The sequence below is a fragment of the Phyllobates terribilis genome, unplaced genomic scaffold (genome assembly GCF_046119375.1).
Source record: "Phyllobates terribilis strain yellow unplaced genomic scaffold, ASM4611937v1 Scaffold_23__1_contigs__length_19252631, whole genome shotgun sequence".
Classification (NCBI taxonomy): domain Eukaryota; kingdom Metazoa; phylum Chordata; class Amphibia; order Anura; family Dendrobatidae; genus Phyllobates; species Phyllobates terribilis.
In genome coordinates, this window is record NW_027362783.1 from 8,960,904 (window position 1) to 8,980,423 (window position 19,520).

Sequence of the window (19,520 nt, forward strand, 5' to 3'; positions counted from 1 at the left end):
GCAGGTCGTAATAGCTTAACAAGATGGTTTAAATGCCCCTTGACAGAGATGTGCAGGTCGCAGTAGCTTAACAAGATGGTTTAAATGCACCTTAGAATAGACTTGCAGGTCGCAGTTGCTTAACAATACAGTTTAAATGCCCCTTGGAAGAGACGTGCAGATCGCAGTAGCTTAATAAGACGGTTTAAATGCCCCTTGGAAGAGAGGTGGAGGTCGCAGTAGCTTAACAAGACAGTTTAAATGCCCCTTGGAAGAGACGTGCAGGTCGCAGTAGCTTAACAAGACAGTTTAAATGCCACTTGGAAGAGACGTGCAGGTCGCAGTAGGTTAACAAGACGGTTTAAATGCCCCTTGGAAGAGAGGTGGAGGTCGCAGTAGCTTAACAAGACAGTTTAAATGCCCCTTGACAGAGATGTGCAGGTCGCAGTAGCTTAATAAGACGGTTTAAATGCCCCTTGGAAGTGCGGTGGAGGTCGCAGAAGCTTAACAAGACAGTTTAAATGCCCCTTGGAAGAGACGTGCATGTCGCAGTAGCTTAACAAGACTGTTTAAATGTCCCTTGGAAGAATCATGCAGGTCGCAGTAGCTTAACAAAGCGTTTTAAATGCCCCTTGGAAGAGACGTGCAGGTCGCAGTAGCTTAACAAGACGGTTTAAATGCCCCTTGGAAAAGTGGTGGAGGTTACAGTAGCTTAAGAAGACGGTTTAAATGCCACTTGGAAGAGATGTGCAAGTCGCAGTAGCTTTACAAGACTGTTTAATTGCCCCTTAGAAGAGACGTGCAGGTCGCAGAAGCTAAACAAGACAGTTTAAATGCCTGTTGGAAGAGACGTGCATGTCGCAGTAGCTTAACAAGATGGTTTAAATGCCCCTTGGAAGAGCGGTGGAGGTCGTAGTAGCTTAAGAAGACAGTTTAAATGATACTTGGAAGAGACGTGCAGGTCGCAGTAGCTTAACAAGAGGGTTTAAATGCCCCTTAGAAGAGGCTTGCAGGTCGCAGTAGCTTACCAAGATGATTTAAATGCCCTTTGGAAGAGACATGCAGGTCTCAGTAGCTTAACAAGACAGTTTAAATGTCCCTTGGAAGAGCGGTGGAGGTCGCAGTAGCTTAACAAAACAGTTTAAATGCCAATTGGAAGAAACTTGCAAGTCGAAGCAGCTTAACAAGACTGTTTAAATGCCCCTAGGAAAAGACGTGCAGGTCGCAGAGGCTTAACAAGACGGTTTACATGCCCCTTGGAAGAGACGTGCAGGTCTCAGTAGCTTAACAAGACGGTTTAAATCCCCCTTGGCAGAGACGTGCAGGTCGCAGCAGCTTAACAAGAGGGTTTAAATGCCCCTTGGAATAGGCTTGCAGGTCGCAGAAGCTTTCCAAGATGGTTTGAATGCCCCTTGGAAGAGACGTGCAGGTCGCAGTAGCTTACCAAGACAGTTTAAATGCCCCTTGGAAGAGACATGCAGGTCGCAGTAGCATTATAAGACAGTTTAAATGCCCCTTGGAAGAGAAATGCAGGTCGCAGTAGCATAATAAGACAGTTTAAATGCCCCTTGGAAGAGATGTGCAGGTCGCAGTAGCTTAATAAGATGGTTTAAATGTCCCTTGGAAGAGAGGTGGAGGTCGCAGTAGCTTAACAGGACAGTTTAAATGCCCCTTGGAAGGGACGTGCAGGTCGCAGTAGCTTAACAAGATGGTTTAAATGCCACTTGGAAGAGACGTGCAGGTCGCAGTAGCTTAACAAGACGGTTTAAATGCCCCTTGGAAGAACGGTGGAGGTCGCAGTAGCTTGACAAGACAGTTTAAATGCCCCTTGAAAGTTACGTGCAGGTCGCAGTAGTTTAACAAGACGGTTCAAATGCCCATTGGAAGAGTGGTGGAGGTCGCAGGAGCTTAACAAGAGAGTTTAAATGCCCCTTGGATGAGACATGCAGGTCGCAGTAGCTTAATAAGACGGTTTAAATACCCCTTGGAAGAGAGGTGGAGGTCGCAGTGGCTTAACAAGACAGTTTAAATGCCCCTTGGAAGAGACGTGCAGGTCGCAGTAGCTTAACAAGACGGTTTAAATGCCCCTTGGAAGAGCGGTGGAGGTCGCAGTAGCTTAACAAGACAGTTTAAATGCCCTTTGAAAGAGACGTGCAGGTCGCAGCAGCTTAACAAGACGGTTTAAATGCCCCTTGGAAGAGACGTGGAGGTCGCAGTAGCTTAACAAGATGGTTTAAATGCCCCTTGGAAGAGACGTGGAGGTCGCAGTAGCTTAACAAGACGGTTTAAATGCCCCTTGGAAGAGACATGCAGGTCGCAGTAGCTTAACAAATCGTTTTAAAAGCCCCTTGGTAGTGCGGTGGAGGTCGCAGTAGCTTAACAAGACGGTTTAAATGCCCCTTGGAAAAGTGGTGGAGGTTACAGTAGCTTAAGAAGACGGTTTAAATGCCCCTTGGAAGAGAAGTGCAAGTCGCAGTAGCTTAACAAGACTGTTTAAATGCCCCTTAGAAGAGACGTGCAGGTCGCAGAAGCTAAACAAGACAGTTTAAATGCCCCTTGGAAGAGACGTGCAGGTCGCAGTAGCTTAACAAGATGGTTTAAATGCCCATTGGAAGAGCGATTGAGGTCGCAGTAGCTTAAGAAGACAGTTTAAAGCCCCTTGGAAGAGACATGCAGGTCGCAGTAGCTTAACAAGAGGGTTTAAATGCCCATTGGAAGAGGCTTGCAGGTCGCAGTAGCTTACCAAGACGATTTAAATGCCCCTTGGAAGAGACGTGCAGGTCGCAGTAGCTTAACAAGACAGTTTAAATGGACCTTGAAAGAGCGGTGGAGGTCGCAGTAGCTTAACAAGACAGTTTAAATGCCACTTGGAAGAAACATGCATGTCGAAGCAGCTTAACAAGACGGTTTAAATGCCCCTTGGAAGAGACAAGCAAGTCGCAGTAGCTTAACAAGACGGTTTAAATGCACCTTGGAAGAGACGTGCAGGTCGCACTAGCTTAACAAGACAGTTTAAATGCGCCTTGGAAGAGACGTGCAGGTCGCAGAAGCTTAACAAGATGGTTTAAATGCCCCTTGGAATAGACGAGCAGGTCGCAGTAGCTTAACAAGATGGTTTAAATGCCCCTTGGAAGAGACGTGCAGGTCTCAGTAGCTTAACAAGACGGTTTAAATCCCCCTTGGCAGAGACGTGCAAGTCGCAGCAGCTTAACAAGAGGGTTTAAATGCCCCTTGGAAGAGACATGCAGGTCACAGCAGCTTAACAAGACGGTTTAAATGCCCCTTGGAAGAGACGAGGAGGTCGCAGTAGCTTAACAAGAAGGTTTAAATGCCCCTTGGAAGAGACATGCAGGTCGCAGTAGCTAAACAAAGCGTTTTAAAAGCCCCTTGGTAGTGCGGAGGAGGTCGCAGTAGCTTAACAAGACGATTTAAATGCCCCTTGGAAAAGTGGTGGAGGTTACAGTAGCTTAAGAAGACAGTTTAAATGCCCCTTAGAAGAGACGTGCAGGTCGCACAAGCTAAACAAGACAGTTTAAATGCCCCTTGGAAGAGACGTGCAGGTCGCAGTAGCTTAACAAGATGGTTTAAATGCCTCTTGGAAGAGCGGTGGAGGTCGCAGTAGCTTAAGAAGACAGTTTAAATGCCCCTTGGAAGAGACATGCAGGTCGCAGTAGCTTAACAAGAGGCTTTAAATGCCCATTGGAAGAGGCTTGCAGGTCGCAGTAGCTTACCAAGACAATTTAAATGCCCCTTGGAAGAGACGTGCAGGTCGCAGTAGCTTAACAAGACAGTTTAAATGCCCCTTGAAAGAGCGGTGGAGGTCGCAGTAGCTTAACAAGACAGTTTAAATGCGACTTGGAAGAAACATGCATGTCGAAGCAGCTTAACAAGACGGTTTAAATGCCCCTTGGAAGAGACATGCAGGTCGCAGTAGCTTAACAAGACGGTTTAAATGTACCTTGGAAGAGACGTGCAGGTCGCACTAGCTTAACAAGACAGTTTAAATGCCACTTGGAAGAAACATGCATGTCGAAGCAGCTTAACAAGACTGTTTAAATGCCCCTAGGAAAAGACGTGCAGGTCGCAGGAGCTTAAAAAGAAGGTTTAAATGCGCCTTGGAAGAGAAGTGCAGGTCGCAGTAGCATAAAAAAACGGTTTAAATGCCCCTTGGAAAAGCGATGGAGGTCGCAGTAGCTTAACACGAAGGTTTAAATGCCCCTTGGAATAGACATGCAGGTCGCAGTAGCTTAACAAGACGGTTTAAATGCCCCTTGGAAGAGACATGCAGGTCGCAGTAGCTTAACAAGACGGTTTAAAAGCCCCCTGGGAAGAGACATGCAAGTCGCAGGAGCTTAAAAAGAAGGTTTAATTGCGCCTTGGAAGAGAAGTGCAGGTCGCAGTAGCATAACAAGACGGTTTAAATGCCCCTTGGAAGAGACATGCAGTTCGCAGTAGCTTAACAAGACAGTTTAAATGCCCCTTGGAAGAGACGTGCAGGTCGCAGTATCTTAACAAGACTGTTTAAATGCCCCTTGGAAGAGAAGTACAGGTCGCAGTATCTTAACAAGACGGTTTAAATTTCCCTTGGAAGAGATGTGCAGGTCGCAATAGCTTAACAAGACGGTTTAAATGCCCCTTGACAGAGATGTGCAGGTCGCAGTAGCTTAACAAGATGGTTTAAATGCACCTTAGAATAGACTTGCAGGTCGCAGTAGCTTAACAATACAGTTTAAATGCCCCTTGGAAGAGACGTGCAGGTCGCAGTAGCTTAATAAGACGGTTTAAATGCCCCTTGGAAGAGAGATGGAGGTCGCAGTAGCTTAACAAGACAGTTTAAATGCCCCTTGGAAGAGACGTGCAGGTCGCAGTAGCTTAACAAGACAGTTTAAATGCCACTTGGAAGAGACGTGCAGGTCGCAGTAGGTTAACAAGACGGTTTAAATGCCCCTTGGAAGGGAGGTGGAGGTCTCAGTAGCTTAACAAGACAGTTTAAATGCCCCTTGACAAAGATGTGCAGGTCGCAGTAGCTTAACAAGACGGTTTAAATGCCCCTTGGAAGTGCGGTGGAGGTCGCAGAAGCTTAACAAGACAGTTTAAATGCCCCATGGAAGAGACGTGCATGTCGCAGTAGCTTAACAAGACTGTTTAAATGTCCCTTGGAAGAATCATGCAGGTCGCAGTAGCTTAACAAAGCGTTTTAAATGCCCCTTGGAAGAGACGTGCAGGTCGCAGTAGCTTAACAAGACGGTTTAAATGCCCCTTGGAAAAGTGGTGGAGGTTACAGTAGCTTAAGAAGACGGTTTAAATGCCACTTGGAAGAGATGTGCAAGTCGCAGTAGCTTTACAAGACTGTTTAATTGCCCCATAGAAGAGACGTGCAGGTCGCAGAAGCTAAACAAGACAGTTTAAATGCCCCTTGGAAGAGACGTGCATGTCGCAGTAGCTTAACAAGATGTTTTAAATGCCCCTTGGAAGAGCGGTGGAGGTCGTAGTAGCTTAAGAAGACAGTTTAAATGCCCCTTGGAAGAGACGTACAGGTCGCAGTAGCTTAACAAGAGGGTTTAAATGCCCCTTAGAAGAGGCTTGCAGGTCGCAGTAGCTTACCAAGATGATTTAAATGCCCCTTGGAAGAGACGTGCAGGTCTCAGTAGCTTAACAAGACAGTTTAAATGTCCCTTGGAAGAGCGGTGGAGGTCGCAGTAGCTTAACAAAACAGTTTAAATGCCAATTGGAAGAAACTTGCAGGTCGAAGCAGCTTAACAAGACTGTTTAAATGCCCCTAGGAAAAGACGTGCAGGTCGCAGAGGCTTAACAAGACGGTTTACATGCCCCTTGGAAGAGACGTGCCGGTCGCAGTAGCTTAACAAGACGGTTTAAATGCCCCCTGGAAAAGTGGTGGAGGTTACAGTAGCTTAACAAGACGTTTTAAATGCCCCTTATAAGAGACGTGCAAGTTACAGTAGCTTAACAAGACGGTTTAAATGCCCCTTGGAAGAGATGCGCAGGTCGCAGTAGCTTAACAAGATGGTTTAAGTGCTCTTTGGAAGAGACATGCAGGTCGCAGCAGCTTAAAAAGACGGTTTAAATGCCCCTTGGAAGAGACGTGCAGGTCGCAGAGGCTTAACAAGATGGTTTAAATGCCCCTTGGAAGAGCGGTGCATGTCGCAGTAGCTTAACAAGATGGTTTAAATGCCCCTTGGAAGAGCGGTGGAGGTCGCAGTAGCTTAACAAGACAGTTTAAATGCCCCTTGGAAGAGACATGCAGGTCGCAATAGCTTAACAATATTGTATAAATGCCCCTTGGAAGAGACGTGGAGGTCGCAGTAGCTTAGCAAGATGGTTTAAATGCCACTTGAAACAGGCTTGCAGGTTGCAGTAGCTTACCAAGACAGTTTAAATGCCCTTTGGAAGAGACGTGCAGGTCGCAGTATCTTAACAATATTGTTTAAATGCCCCTTGGAAGAGACGTGGAGGTCGCAGTAGCTTATCAAGATGGTTTAAATGCCCCTTGGAAGAGACATGCAGTTCGCAGCAGCTTAAAAAGATGGTTTAAATGCCCCTTGGAAGAGACGTGCAGGCCGCAGTGGCTTAACAAGACGGTTTAAATGCCTCCTGGAAGAGACATGCAGGTCGCAGTAGCTTAACAAGATGGTTTAAATGGCCCTTGGAAGAGACGTGCAGGTCGCAGTAGCTTAACAAGACGGTTTAAATCTCCCTTGGAAGAGACGTGCAGGTCGCAGTAGCTTAACAAGAGGGTTTAAATGCCCCCTTGGAATAGGCTTGCAGGTCGCAGTAGCTTACCAAGACGGTTTAAATGCCCCTTGGACGAGACGTGCAGGTCGCAGTGGCTTAACAAGACGGTTTAAATGCCCCTTGGAAGAGCGGTGGAGGTCGCAGTAGCTTAACAAGACAGTTTGAATGCCCCTTGAAAGAGACGTGCAGGTCGCGGTAGCTTAACAAGACAGTTTAAATGCCCCTTGGAATAGAAGCGCAGGTCGCAGTAGCTTAACAAGACAGTTTAAATGCCCCTTGGAAGAGACGTGCAGTTAGCAGTAGCTTAACAAGACAGTTTAAATGCCCTTTGGAAAAGTGGTGGAGGTTACAGTAGCTTAACAAGAAAGTTTAAATGCCCCTTGGAAGAGACATGCAAGTCGCAGTAGCTTAAAAAGACGGTTTAAATGCGCCTTGGAAGAGACGTGCAGGTCGCAGAAGCTTAACAAGACGGTTTAAATGCCCCTTGGAATAGACGAGCAGGTCGCAGTAGCTTAACAAGATGGTTTAAATGCCCCTTGGAAGAGACATGCAGGTCTCAGTAGCTTAACAAGACGGTTTAAATCCCCCTTGGCAGAGACGTGCAGGTCGCAGCAGCTTAACAAGAGGGTATAAATGCCCCTTGGAATAGGCTTGCAGGTCGCAGAAGCTTTCCAAGACGGTTTGAATGCCCCTTGGAAGAGACGTGCAGGTCGCAGTAGCTTACCAAGACAGTTTAAATGCCCCTTGGAAGAGACATGCAGGTCGCAGTAGCATAATAAGACAGTTTAAATGCCCCTTGGAAGAGACATGCAGGTCGCAGTAGCATAATAAGACAGTTTAAATGCCCCTTGGAAGAGATGTGCAGGTCGCAGTAGCTTAATAAGATGGTTTAAATGCCCCTTGGAAGAGAGGTGGAGGTCGCAGTAGCTTAATAGGACAGTTTAAATGCCCCTTGGAAGGGACGTGCAGGTCGCAGTAGCTTAACAAGATGGTTTAAATGCCACTTGGAAGAGACGTGCAGGTCGCAGTAGCTTAACAAGACGGTTTAAATGCCCCTTGGTAGAACGGTGGAGGTCGCAGTAGCTTGACAAGACAGTTTAAATGCCCCTTGAAAGTTACGTGCAGGTCGCAGTAGTTTAACAAGACGGTTCAAATGCCCATTGGAAGAGTGGTGGAGGTCGCAGGAGCTTAACAAGAGAGTTTAAATGCCCCTTGGATGAGACATGCAGGTCGCAGTAGCTTAATAAGACGGTTTAAATACCCCTTGGAAGAGAGGTGGAGGTCGCAGTGGCTTAACAAGACAGTTTAAATGCCCCTTGGAAGAGACGTGCAGGTCGCAGTAGCTTAACAAGACGGTTTAAATGCCCCTTGGAAGAGCGGTGGAGGTCGCAGTAGCTTAACAAGACAGTTTAAATGCCCCTTGAAAGAGACGTGCAGGTCGCAGCAGCTTAACAAGACGGTTTAAATGCCCCTTGGAAGTGCGGTGGAGGTCGCAGTAGCTTAACAAGATAGTTTAAATGCCCCTTGGTAGAGACATGCAGGTCACAGCAGCTTAACAAGACAGTTTAAATGCCCCTTGGAAGAGACGTGGAGGTCGCAGTAGCTTAACAAGACGGTTTAAATGCCCCTTGGAAGAGACATGCAGGTCGCAGTAGCTTAACAAAGCGTTTTAAATGCCCCTTGGTAGTGCGGTGGAGGTCGCAGTAGCTTAACAAGACGGTTTAAATGCCCCTTGGAAAAGTGGTGGAGGTTACAGTAGCTTAAGAAGACGGTTTAAATGTCCCTTGGAAGAGAAGTGCAAGTCGCAGTAGCTTAACAAGACTGTTTAAATGCCCCTTAGAAGAGACGTGCAGGTCGCAGTAGCTTAACAAGATGGTTTAAATGCCCCTTGGAAGAGCGGTGGAGGTCGCAGTAGCTTAAGAAGACAGTTTAAATGCCCCTTGGAAGAGACATGCAGGTCGCAGTAGCTTAACAAGAGGGTTTAAATGCCCATTGGAAGAGGCTTGCAGGTCGCAGTAGCTTACCAAGACGATTTAAATGCCCCTTGGAAGAGACGTGCAGGTCGCAGTAGCTTAACAAGACAGTTTAAATGCCCCTTGAAAGAGCGGTGGAGGTCGCAGTAGCTTAACAAGACAGTTTAAATGCCACTTGGAAGAAACATGCATGTCGAAGCAGCTTAACAAGAAGGTTTAAATGCCCCTTGGAAGAGACATGCAAGTCGCAGTAGCTTAACAAGACGGTTTAAATGCACCTTGGAAGAGTGGTGGAGGTCTCAGTAGCTTAACAAGACAGTTTAAATGCCCCTTGACAGAGATGTGCAGGTCGCAGTAGCTTAACAAGACGGTTTAAATGCCCCTTGGAAGTGCGGTGGAGGTCGCAGAAGCTTAACAAGACAGTTTAAATGCCCCTTGGAAGAGACGTGCATGTCGCAGTAGCTTAACAAGACTGTTTAAATGTCCCTTGGAAGAATCATGCAGGTCGCAGTAGCTTAACAAAGCGTTTTAAATGCCCCTTGGAAGAGACGTGCAGGCCGCAGTGGCTTAACAAGACGGTTTAAATGCCCCCTGGAAGAGACATGCAGGTCGCAGTAGCTTAACAAGATGGTTTAAATGGCCCTTGGAAGAGACGTGCAGGTCGCAGTAGCTTAACAAGACGGTTTAAATCCCCCTTGGAACAGACGTGCAGGTCGCAGTAGCTTAACAAGAGGGTTTAAATGCCCCCTTGGAATAGGCTTGCAGGTCGCAGTAGCTTACCAAGACGGTTTAAATGCCCCTTGGACGAGACATGCAGGTCGCAGTAGCTTAACAAGACGGTTTAAATGCCCCTTGGAAGAGCGGTGGAGGTCGCTGTAGCTTAACAAGACAGTTTGAATGCTCCTTGAAAGAGACGTGCAGGTCGCGGTAGCTTAACAAGACGGTTTAAATGCCCCTTGGAAGAGAAGCGCAGGTCGCAGTAGCGTAACAAGACAGTTTAAATGCCCCTTGGAAGAGACGTGCAGTTAGCAGTAGCTTAACAAGACAGTTTAAATGCCCTTTGGAAAAGTGGTGGAGGTTACAGTAGCTTAACAAGACAGTTTAAATGCCACTTGGAAGAAACATGCATGTCGAAGCAGCTTAACAACACGGTTTAAATGCCCCTTGGAAGAGACATGCAAGTCGCAGTAGCTTAACAAGACGGTTTAAATGCCCCTTGGAAGAGACATGCAGGTCGCAGTAGCTTAACAAAGCGTTTTAAATGCCCCTTGGTAGTGCGGTGGAGGTCGCAGTAGCTTAACAAGACGGTTTAAATGCCCCTTGGAAAAGTGGTGGAGGTTACAGTAGCTTAAGAAGACGGTTTAAATGTCCCTTGGAAGAGAAGTGCAAGTCGCAGTAGCTTAACAAGACTGTTTAAATGCCCCTTAGAAGAGACGTGCAGGTCGCAGTAGCTTAACAAGATGGTTTAAATGCCCCTTGGAAGAGCGGTGGAGGTCGCAGTAGCTTAAGAAGACAGTTTAAATGCCCCTTGGAAGAGACATGCAGGTCGCAGTAGCTTAACAAGAGGGTTTAAATGCCCATTGGAAGAGGCTTGCAGGTCGCAGTAGCTTACCAAGACGATTTAAATGCCCCTTGGAAGAGACGTGCAGGTCGCAGTAGCTTAACAAGACAGTTTAAATGCCCCTTGAAAGAGCGGTGGAGGTCGCAGTAGCTTAACAAGACAGTTTAAATGCCACTTGGAAGAAACATGCATGTCGAAGCAGCTTAACAAGAAGGTTTAAATGCCCCTTGGAAGAGACATGCAAGTCGCAGTAGCTTAACAAGACGGTTTAAATGCACCTTGGAAGAGTGGTGGAGGTCTCAGTAGCTTAACAAGACAGTTTAAATGCCCCTTGACAGAGATGTGCAGGTCGCAGTAGCTTAACAAGACGGTTTAAATGCCCCTTGGAAGTGCGGTGGAGGTCGCAGAAGCTTAACAAGACAGTTTAAATGCCCCTTGGAAGAGACGTGCATGTCGCAGTAGCTTAACAAGACTGTTTAAATGTCCCTTGGAAGAATCATGCAGGTCGCAGTAGCTTAACAAAGCGTTTTAAATGCCCCTTGGAAGAGACGTGCAGGCCGCAGTGGCTTAACAAGACGGTTTAAATGCCCCCTGGAAGAGACATGCAGGTCGCAGTAGCTTAACAAGATGGTTTAAATGGCCCTTGGAAGAGACGTGCAGGTCGCAGTAGCTTAACAAGACGGTTTAAATCCCCCTTGGAACAGACGTGCAGGTCGCAGTAGCTTAACAAGAGGGTTTAAATGCCCCCTTGGAATAGGCTTGCAGGTCGCAGTAGCTTACCAAGACGGTTTAAATGCCCCTTGGACGAGACATGCAGGTCGCAGTAGCTTAACAAGACGGTTTAAATGCCCCTTGGAAGAGCGGTGGAGGTCGCTGTAGCTTAACAAGACAGTTTGAATGCTCCTTGAAAGAGACGTGCAGGTCGCGGTAGCTTAACAAGACGGTTTAAATGCCCCTTGGAAGAGAAGCGCAGGTCGCAGTAGCGTAACAAGACAGTTTAAATGCCCCTTGGAAGAGACGTGCAGTTAGCAGTAGCTTAACAAGACAGTTTAAATGCCCTTTGGAAAAGTGGTGGAGGTTACAGTAGCTTAACAAGACAGTTTAAATGCCACTTGGAAGAAACATGCATGTCGAAGCAGCTTAACAACATGGTTTAAATGCCCCTTGGAAGAGACATGCAAGTCGCAGTAGCTTAACAAGACGGTTTAAATGCACCTTGGAAGAGACGTGCAGGTCGCACTAGCTTAACAAGACAGTTTAAATGCCACTTGGAAGAAACATGCATGTCGAAGCAGCTTAACAAGACTGTTTAAATGCCCCTAGGAAAAGACGTGCAGGTCGCAGGAGCTTAAAAAGAAGGTTTAAATGCGCCTTGGAAGAGAAGTGCAGGTCGCAGTAGCATAAAAAAACGGTTTAAATGCCCCTTGGAAAAGCGGTGGAGGTCGCAGTAGCTTAACACGAAGGTTTAAATGCCCCTTGGAATAGACATGCAGGTCGCAGTAGCTTAACAAGACGGTTTAAATGCCCCTTGTAAGAGACATGCAGGTCGCAGTAGCTTAACAAGATGGTTTAAAAGCCCCTTGGAAGAGACGTGCAAGTCGCAGGAGCTTAAAAAGAAGGTTTAATTGCGCCTTGGAAGAGAAGTGCAGGTCGCAGTAGCATAACAAGACGGTTTAAATGCCCCTTGGAAGAGACATGCAGGTCGCAGTAGCTTAACAAGACAGTTTAAATGCCCCTTGGAAGAGACGTGCAGGTCGCAGTAGCTTAATAAGACGTTTTAAATGTCCCTTGGAAGAGACATGCAGGTCGCAGTAGCTTAACAAGACGTTTTAAATGCCCCTTGGAAGAGACGTGCAGGTCGCAGTATCTTAACAAGACTGTTTAAATGCCCCTTGGAAGAGACGTGCAGGTCGCAGTATCTTAACAAGACGGTTTAAATTTCCCTTGGAAGAGATGTGCAGGTCGCAGTAGCTTAACAAGACGGTTTAAATGCCCCTTGACAGAGATGTGCAGGTCGCAGTAGCTTAACAAGATGGTTTAAATGCACCTTAGAATAGACTTGCAGGTCGCAGTAGCTTAACAATACAGTTTAAATGCCCCTTGGAAGAGACGTGCAGGTCGCAGTAGCTTAATAAGACGGTTTAAATGCCCCTTGGAAGAGAGGTGGAGGTCGCAGTAGCTTTACAAGACAGTTTAAATGCCCCTTGGAAGAGACGTGCAGGTCGCAGTAGCTTAACAAGACAGTTTAAATGCCACTTGGAAGAGACGTGCAGGTCGCAGTAGGTTAACAAGACGGTTTAAATGCCCCTTGGAAGAGAGGTGGAGGTCGCAGTAGCTTAACAAGACAGTTTAAATGCCCCTTGACAGATGTGCAGGTCGCAGTAGCTTAACAAGACGGTTTAAATGCCCCTTGGAAGTGCGGTGGAGGTCGCAGAAGCTTAACAAGACAGTTTAAATGCCCCTTGGAAGAGACGTGCATGTCGCAGTAGCTTAACAAGATGGTTTAAATGCCCCTTGGAAGAGCGGTGGAGGTCGTAGTAGCTTAAGAAGACAGTTTAAATGCCCCTTGGAAGAGACGTGCAGGTCGCAGTAGCTTAATAAGACGGTTTAAATGCCCCTTGGAAGAGACGTGGAGGTCGCAGTAGCTTTACAAGACTGTTTAAATGTCCCTTGGAAGAGACATGCAGGTCGCAGTAGCTTAACAAAGCGTTTTAAATGCCCCTTGTAAGAGACGTGCAGGTCGCAGTAGCTTAACAAGACGGTTTAAATGCCCCTTGGAAAAGTGGTGGAGTTTACAGTAGCTTAAGAAGACGGTTTAAATGCCACTTGGAAGAGATGTGCAAGTCGCAGTAGCTTTACAAGACTGTTTAATTGCCCCTTAGAAGAGACGTGCAGGTCGCAGAAGCTAAACAAGACAGTTTAAATGCCCCTTGGAAGAGACGTGCAAGTCGCAGTAGCTTAACAAGATGGTTTAAATGCCCCTTGGAAGAGCGGTGGAGGTTGTAGTAGCTTAAGAAGACAGTTTAAATGCCCCTTGGAAGAGACGTGCAGGTCGCAGTAGCTTAACAAGAGGGTTTAAATGCCCCTTGGAAGAGGCTTGCAGGTCGCAGTAGCTTACCAAGATGATTTAAATGCCCCTTGGAAGAGACGTGCAGGTCTCAGTAGCTTAACAAGACAGTTTAAATGCCCCTTGACAGAGATGTGCAGGTCGCAGTAGCTTAACAAGATGGTTTAAATGCACCTTAGAATAGACTTGCAGGTCGCAGTAGCTTAACAATACAGTTTAAATGCCCCTTGGAAGAGACGTGCAGGTCGCAGTAGCTTAATAAGACGGTTTAAATGCCCCTTGGAAGAGAGGTGGAGGTCGCAGTAGCTTAACAAGACAGTTTAAATGCCCCTTGGAAGAGACGTGCAGGTCGCAGTAGCTTAACAAGACAGTTTAAATGCCACTTGGAAGAGACGTGCAGGTCGCAGTAGGTTAACAAGACGGTTTAAATGCCCCTTGGAAGAGAGGTGGAGGTCGCAGTAGCTTAACAAGACAGTTTAAATGCCCCTTGACAGATGTGCAGGTCGCAGTAGCTTAACAAGACGGTTTAAATGCCCCTTGGAAGTGCGGTGGAGGTCGCAGAAGCTTAACAAGACAGTTTAAATGCCCCTTGGAAGAGACGTGCATGTCGCAGTAGCTTAACAAGATGGTTTAAATGCCCCTTGGAAGAGCGGTGGAGGTCGTAGTAGCTTAAGAAGACAGTTTAAATGCCCCTTGGAAGAGACGTGCAGGTCGCAGTAGCTTAATAAGACGGTTTAAATGCCCCTTGGAAGAGACGTGGAGGTCGCAGTAGCTTTACAAGACTGTTTAAATGTCCCTTGGAAGAGACATGCAGGTCGCAGTAGCTTAACAAAGCGTTTTAAATGCCCCTTGTAAGAGACGTGCAGGTCGCAGTAGCTTAACAAGACGGTTTAAATGCCCCTTGGAAAAGTGGTGGAGTTTACAGTAGCTTAAGAAGACGGTTTAAATGCCACTTGGAAGACATGTGCAAGTCGCAGTAGCTTTACAAGACTGTTTAATTGCCCCTTAGAAGAGACGTGCAGGTCGCAGAAGCTAAACAAGACAGTTTAAATGCCCCTTGGAAGAGACGTGCAAGTCGCAGTAGCTTAACAAGATGGTTTAAATGCCCCTTGGAAGAGCGGTGGAGGTTGTAGTAGCTTAAGAAGACAGTTTAAATGCCCCTTGGAAGAGACGTGCAGGTCGCAGTAGCTTAACAAGAGGGTTTAAATGCCCCTTGGAAGAGGCTTGCAGGTCGCAGTAGCTTACCAAGATGATTTAAATGCCCCTTGGAAGAGACGTGCAGGTCTCAGTAGCTTAACAAGACAGTTTAAATGTCCCTTGGAAGAGCGGTGGAGGTCGCAGTAGCTTAACAAAACAGTATGCCAATTGGAAGAAACATGCAGGTCGAAGCAGCTTAACAAGACTGTTTAAATGCCCCTAGGAAAAGACGTGCAGGTCGCAGAGGCTTAACAAGACTGTTTAAATGCCCCTAGGAAAAGACGTGCAGGTCGCAGGAGCTTAAAAAGAAGGTTTAAATGACCCTTGGAAGAGAAGTGCAGGTCGCAGTAGCATAAAAAAACGGTTTAAATGCCCCTTGGAAAAGCGGTGGAGGTCGCAGTAGCTTAACACGAAGGTTTAAATGCCCCTTGGAATAGACATGCAGGTCGCAGTAGCTTAACAAGACGGTTTAAATGCCCCTTGTAAGAGACATGCAGGTCGCAGTAGCTTAACAAGATGGTTTAAAAGCCCTTTGGAAGAGACGTGCAAGTCGCAGGAGCTTAAAAAGAAGGTTTAATTGCACCTTGGAAGAGAAGTGCAGGTCGTAGTAGCATAACAAGACGGTTTAAATGACCCTTGGAAGAGACATGCAGGTCGCAGTAGCTTAAAAAGACAGTTTAAATGCCCCTTGGAAGAGACGTGCAGGTCGCAGTAGCTTAATAAGACGTTTTAAATGTCCCTTGGAAGATACATGCAGGTCGCAGTAGCTTAACAAGACGTTTTAAATGCCCCTTGGAAGAGACGTGCAGGTCGCAGTATCTTAACAAGACTGTTTAAATGCCCCTTGGAAGAGACGTGCAGGTCGCAGTATCTTAACAAGACGGTTTAAATTTCCCTTGGAAGAGATGTGCAGGTCGCAGTAGCTTAACAAGACGGTTTAAATGCCCCTTGGAAAAGTGGTGGAGTTTACAGTAGCTTAAGAAGACGGTTTAAATGCCACTTGGAAGAGATGTGCAAGTCGCAGTAGCTTTACAAGACTGTTTAATTGCCCCTTAGAAGAGACGTGCAGGTCGCAGAAGCTAAACAAGACAGTTTAAATGCCCCTTGGAAGAGACGTGCAAGTCGCAGTAGCTTAACAAGATGGTTTAAATGCCCCTTGGAAGAGCGGTGGAGGTCGTAGTAGCTTAAGAAGACAGTTTAAATGCCCCTTGGAAGAGACGGGCAGGTCGCAGTAGCTTAACAAGAGGGTTTAAATGCCCCTTGGAAGAGGCTTGCAGGTCGCAGTAGCTTACCAAGATGATTTAAATGCCCCTTGGAAGAGACGTGCAGGTCTCAGTAGCTTAACAAGACAGTTTAAATGTCCCTTGGAAGAGCGGTGGAGGTCGCAGTAGCTTAACAAAACAGTATGCCAATTGGAAGAAACATGCAGGTCGAAGCAGCTTAACAAGACTGTTTAAATGCCCCTAGGAAAAGACGTGCAGGTCGCAGAGGCTTGACAAGACGGTTTACATACCCCTTGGAAGAGACGTGCCGGTCGCAGTAGCTTAACAAGACGGTTTAAATGCCCCGTGGAAAAGTGGTGGAGGTTACAGTAGCTTAACAAGACGGTTTAAATGCCCCTTATAAGAGACGTGCAAGTTACAGTAGCTTAACAAGACGGTTTAAATGCCCCTTGGAAGAGATGCGCAGGTCGCAGTAGCTTAACAAGATGGTTTAAGTGCTCTTTGAAAGAGACATGCAGGTCGCAGCAGCTTAAAAAGACGGTTTAAATGCCCCTTGGAAGAGACGTGCAGGTCGCAGAGGCTTAACAAGATGGTTTAAATGCCCCTTGGAAGAGCGGTGGAGGTCGCAGTAGCTTAACAAGACAGTTTAAATGCCCCTTGGAAGAGACATGCAGGTCGCAATAGCTTAACAATATTGTTTAAATGCCCCTTGGAAGAGACGTGCAGGTCGCAGTAGCTTAGCAAGATGGTTTAAATGCCCCTTGAAACAGGCTTGCAGGTCGCAGTAGCTTACCAAGACAGTTTAAATGCCCCTTGGAAGAGACGTGCAGGTCGCAGTATCTTAACAATATTGTTTAAATGCCCCTTGGAAGAGACGTGGAGGTCGCAGTAGCTTAGCAAGATGGTTTAAATGCCCCTTGGAAGAGACATGCAGTTCGCAGCAGCTTAAAAAGATGGTTTAAATGCCCCTTGGAAGAGACGTGCAGGCCGCAGTGGCTTAACAAGATGGTTTAAATGCTCCCTGGAAGAGACAGGCAGGTCGCAGTACTTAACAAGATGGTTTAAATGCCCCTTGGAAGAAACTTGCAGGTCGCAGTAGCTTAACAAGACGGTTTAAATGCCCCTTGTAAAAGTGGTCGTGGTTACAGTAGCTTAAAAGACAGTTTAAATGCCCCTTGGTAGAGACATGCAGGTCGCAGTAGCTTAAAAAGACGGTATAAATGCGCCTTGGAAGAGACGTGCAGGTCGCAGTAGCTTAACAAGACGGTTTAAATGCCCCTTGGAAGAGACGAGCAGGTCACAGTAGCTTAACAAGATGGTTTAAATGGCCCTTGGAAGAGACGTGCAGGTCGCAGTAGCTTAACAAGACGGTTTAAATCCCCCTTGGAAGAGACGTGCAGGTCGCAGTAGCTTAACAAGACGGTTTAAATGCCCCTTGGAAGAGCGGTGGAGGTCGCAGTAGCTTAACAAGACAGTTTGAATGCCCCTTGAAAGAGACGTGCAGGTCGCGGTAGCTTAACAAGACGGTTTAAATGCCCCTTGGAAGTGCGGTCGAGGTCGCAGTAGCTTAACAAGACGGTTTAAATGCCCCTTGGAAGAGACATGCAGGTCGCAGCAGCTTAACAAGATGGTTTAAATCCCCTTGGAAGAGACGTGCAGGTAGCAGTGGCTTAACAAGACGGTTTAAATGCCCCTTGGAAGAGACGCGCAGGTCGCAGTAGCTTAACAAGACAGTTTAAATGCCCTTTGGAAAAGTGGTGGAGGTTACAGTAGCTTAACTAGAAAGTTTGAATGCCCCTTGGAAGAGACATGCAAGTCGCAGTAGCTTAAAAAGACGGTTTAAATGCGCCTTGGAAGAGACGTGCAGGTCGCAGAAGCTTAACAAGACGGTTTAAATTCCCCTTAGAATAGACGAGCAGGTCGCAGTAGCTTAACAAGATGGTTTAAATGCCCCTAGGAAGAGACGTGCAGGTCTCAGTAGCTTAACAAGACGGTTTAAATCCCCCTTGGCAGAGACGTGCAGGTCGCAGCAGCTTAACAAGAGGGTTTAAATGCCCCTTGGAATAGGCTTGCAGGTCGCAGAAGTTACCAAGACGGTTTGAATGCCCCTTGGAAGAGACGTGCCGGTCGCAGTAGCTTACCAAAACAGTTTAAATGCCCCTTGGAAGAGACATGCAGGTCGCAGTAGCATAATAAGACAGTTTAAATGCCCCTTGGAAGAGACATGCAGGTCGCAATAGCATAAAAAGACAGTTTAAATGCCCCTTGGAAGAGATGTGCAGGTCACAGTAGCTTAATAAGATGGTTTAAATGCCCCTTGGAAGAGAGGTGGAGGTCGCAGTAGCTTAACAGGACAGTTTAAATGCCCCTTGGAAGAGACGTGCAGGTCGCAGTAGCTTAACAAGACGGTTTAAATGCCACTTGGAAGAGACGTGCAGTTCGCAGTAGCTTAACAAGACGGTTTAAATGCCCCTTGGAAGAGCGGTGGAGGTCGCAGTAGATTAACAAGACAGATTAAATGCCCCTTGAAAGTTACGTGCAGGTCGCAGTAGTTTAACAAGACGGTTCAAATGCCCATTGGAAGAGTGGTGGAGGTCGCAGGAGCTTAACAAGAGAGTTTAAATGCCCCTTGGATGAGACATGCAGGTCGCAGTAGCTTAATAAGACGGTTTAAATACCCCTTGGAAGAGAGGTGGAGGTCCCAGTGGCTTAACAAGACAGTTTAAATGCCCCTTGGAAGAGACGTGCAGGTCGCAGTAGCTAAACAAGACGGTTTAAATGCCCCTTGGAAGAGCGGTGGAGGTCGCAGTAGCTTCACAAGACAGTTTAAATGCCCCTTGAAAGAGACGTGCAGGTGGCAGCAGCTTAACAAGACAGTTTAAATGCCCCTTGGAAGTGCGGTGGAGGTCGCAGTAGCTTAACAAGATGGTTTAAATGCCCCTTGGAAGAGACATGCAGGTCACAGCAGCTTAACAAGACGGTTTAAATGCCCCTTGGAAGAGACGTGGAGGTCACAGTAGCTTAACAAGACGGTTTAAATGCCCCTTGGAAGAGACATGCAGGTCTCAGTAGCTTAACAAAGCATTTTAAAAGCCCCTTGGTAGTGCGGTGGAGGTTGCAGTAGCTTAACAAGACGGTTTAAATGCCCCTTGGAAGAGTGGTGGAGGTTACAGTAGCTTAAGAAGATGGTTTAAATGCCCCTTGGAAGAGACGTGCAAGTCGCAGTAGCTTAACAAGACTGTTTAAATACCCCTTAGAAGAGACGTGCAGGTCGCAGAAGCTAAACAAGACTGTTTAAATGCCCCTTAGAAGAGACATGCAGGTCGCAGTAGCTTAACAAGACGGTTTAAAAGCCCCTTGGAAGAGACGTACAAGTCGCAGGAGCTTAAAAAGAAGGTTTAATTGCGCCTTGGAAGAGAAGTGCAGGTCGCAGTAGCATAACAAGACGGTTTAAATGCCCCTTGGAAGAGACATGCAGGTCGCAGTAGCTTAACAAGACAGTTTAAATGCCCCTTGGAAGAGACGTGCAGGTCGCAGTAGCTTAATAAGACGTTTTAAATGTCCCGTGGAAAAGACATGCAGGTCGCAGTAGCTTAACAAGATGTTTTAAATGCCCCTTGGAAGAGACGTGCAGGTCGCAGTATCTTAACAAGACTGTTTAAATGCCCCTTGGAAGAGACGTGCAGGTCGCAGTATCTTATCAAGACGGTTTAAATTTCCCTTGGAAGAGATGTGCAGGTCGCAGTAGCTTAACAAGATGGTTTAAA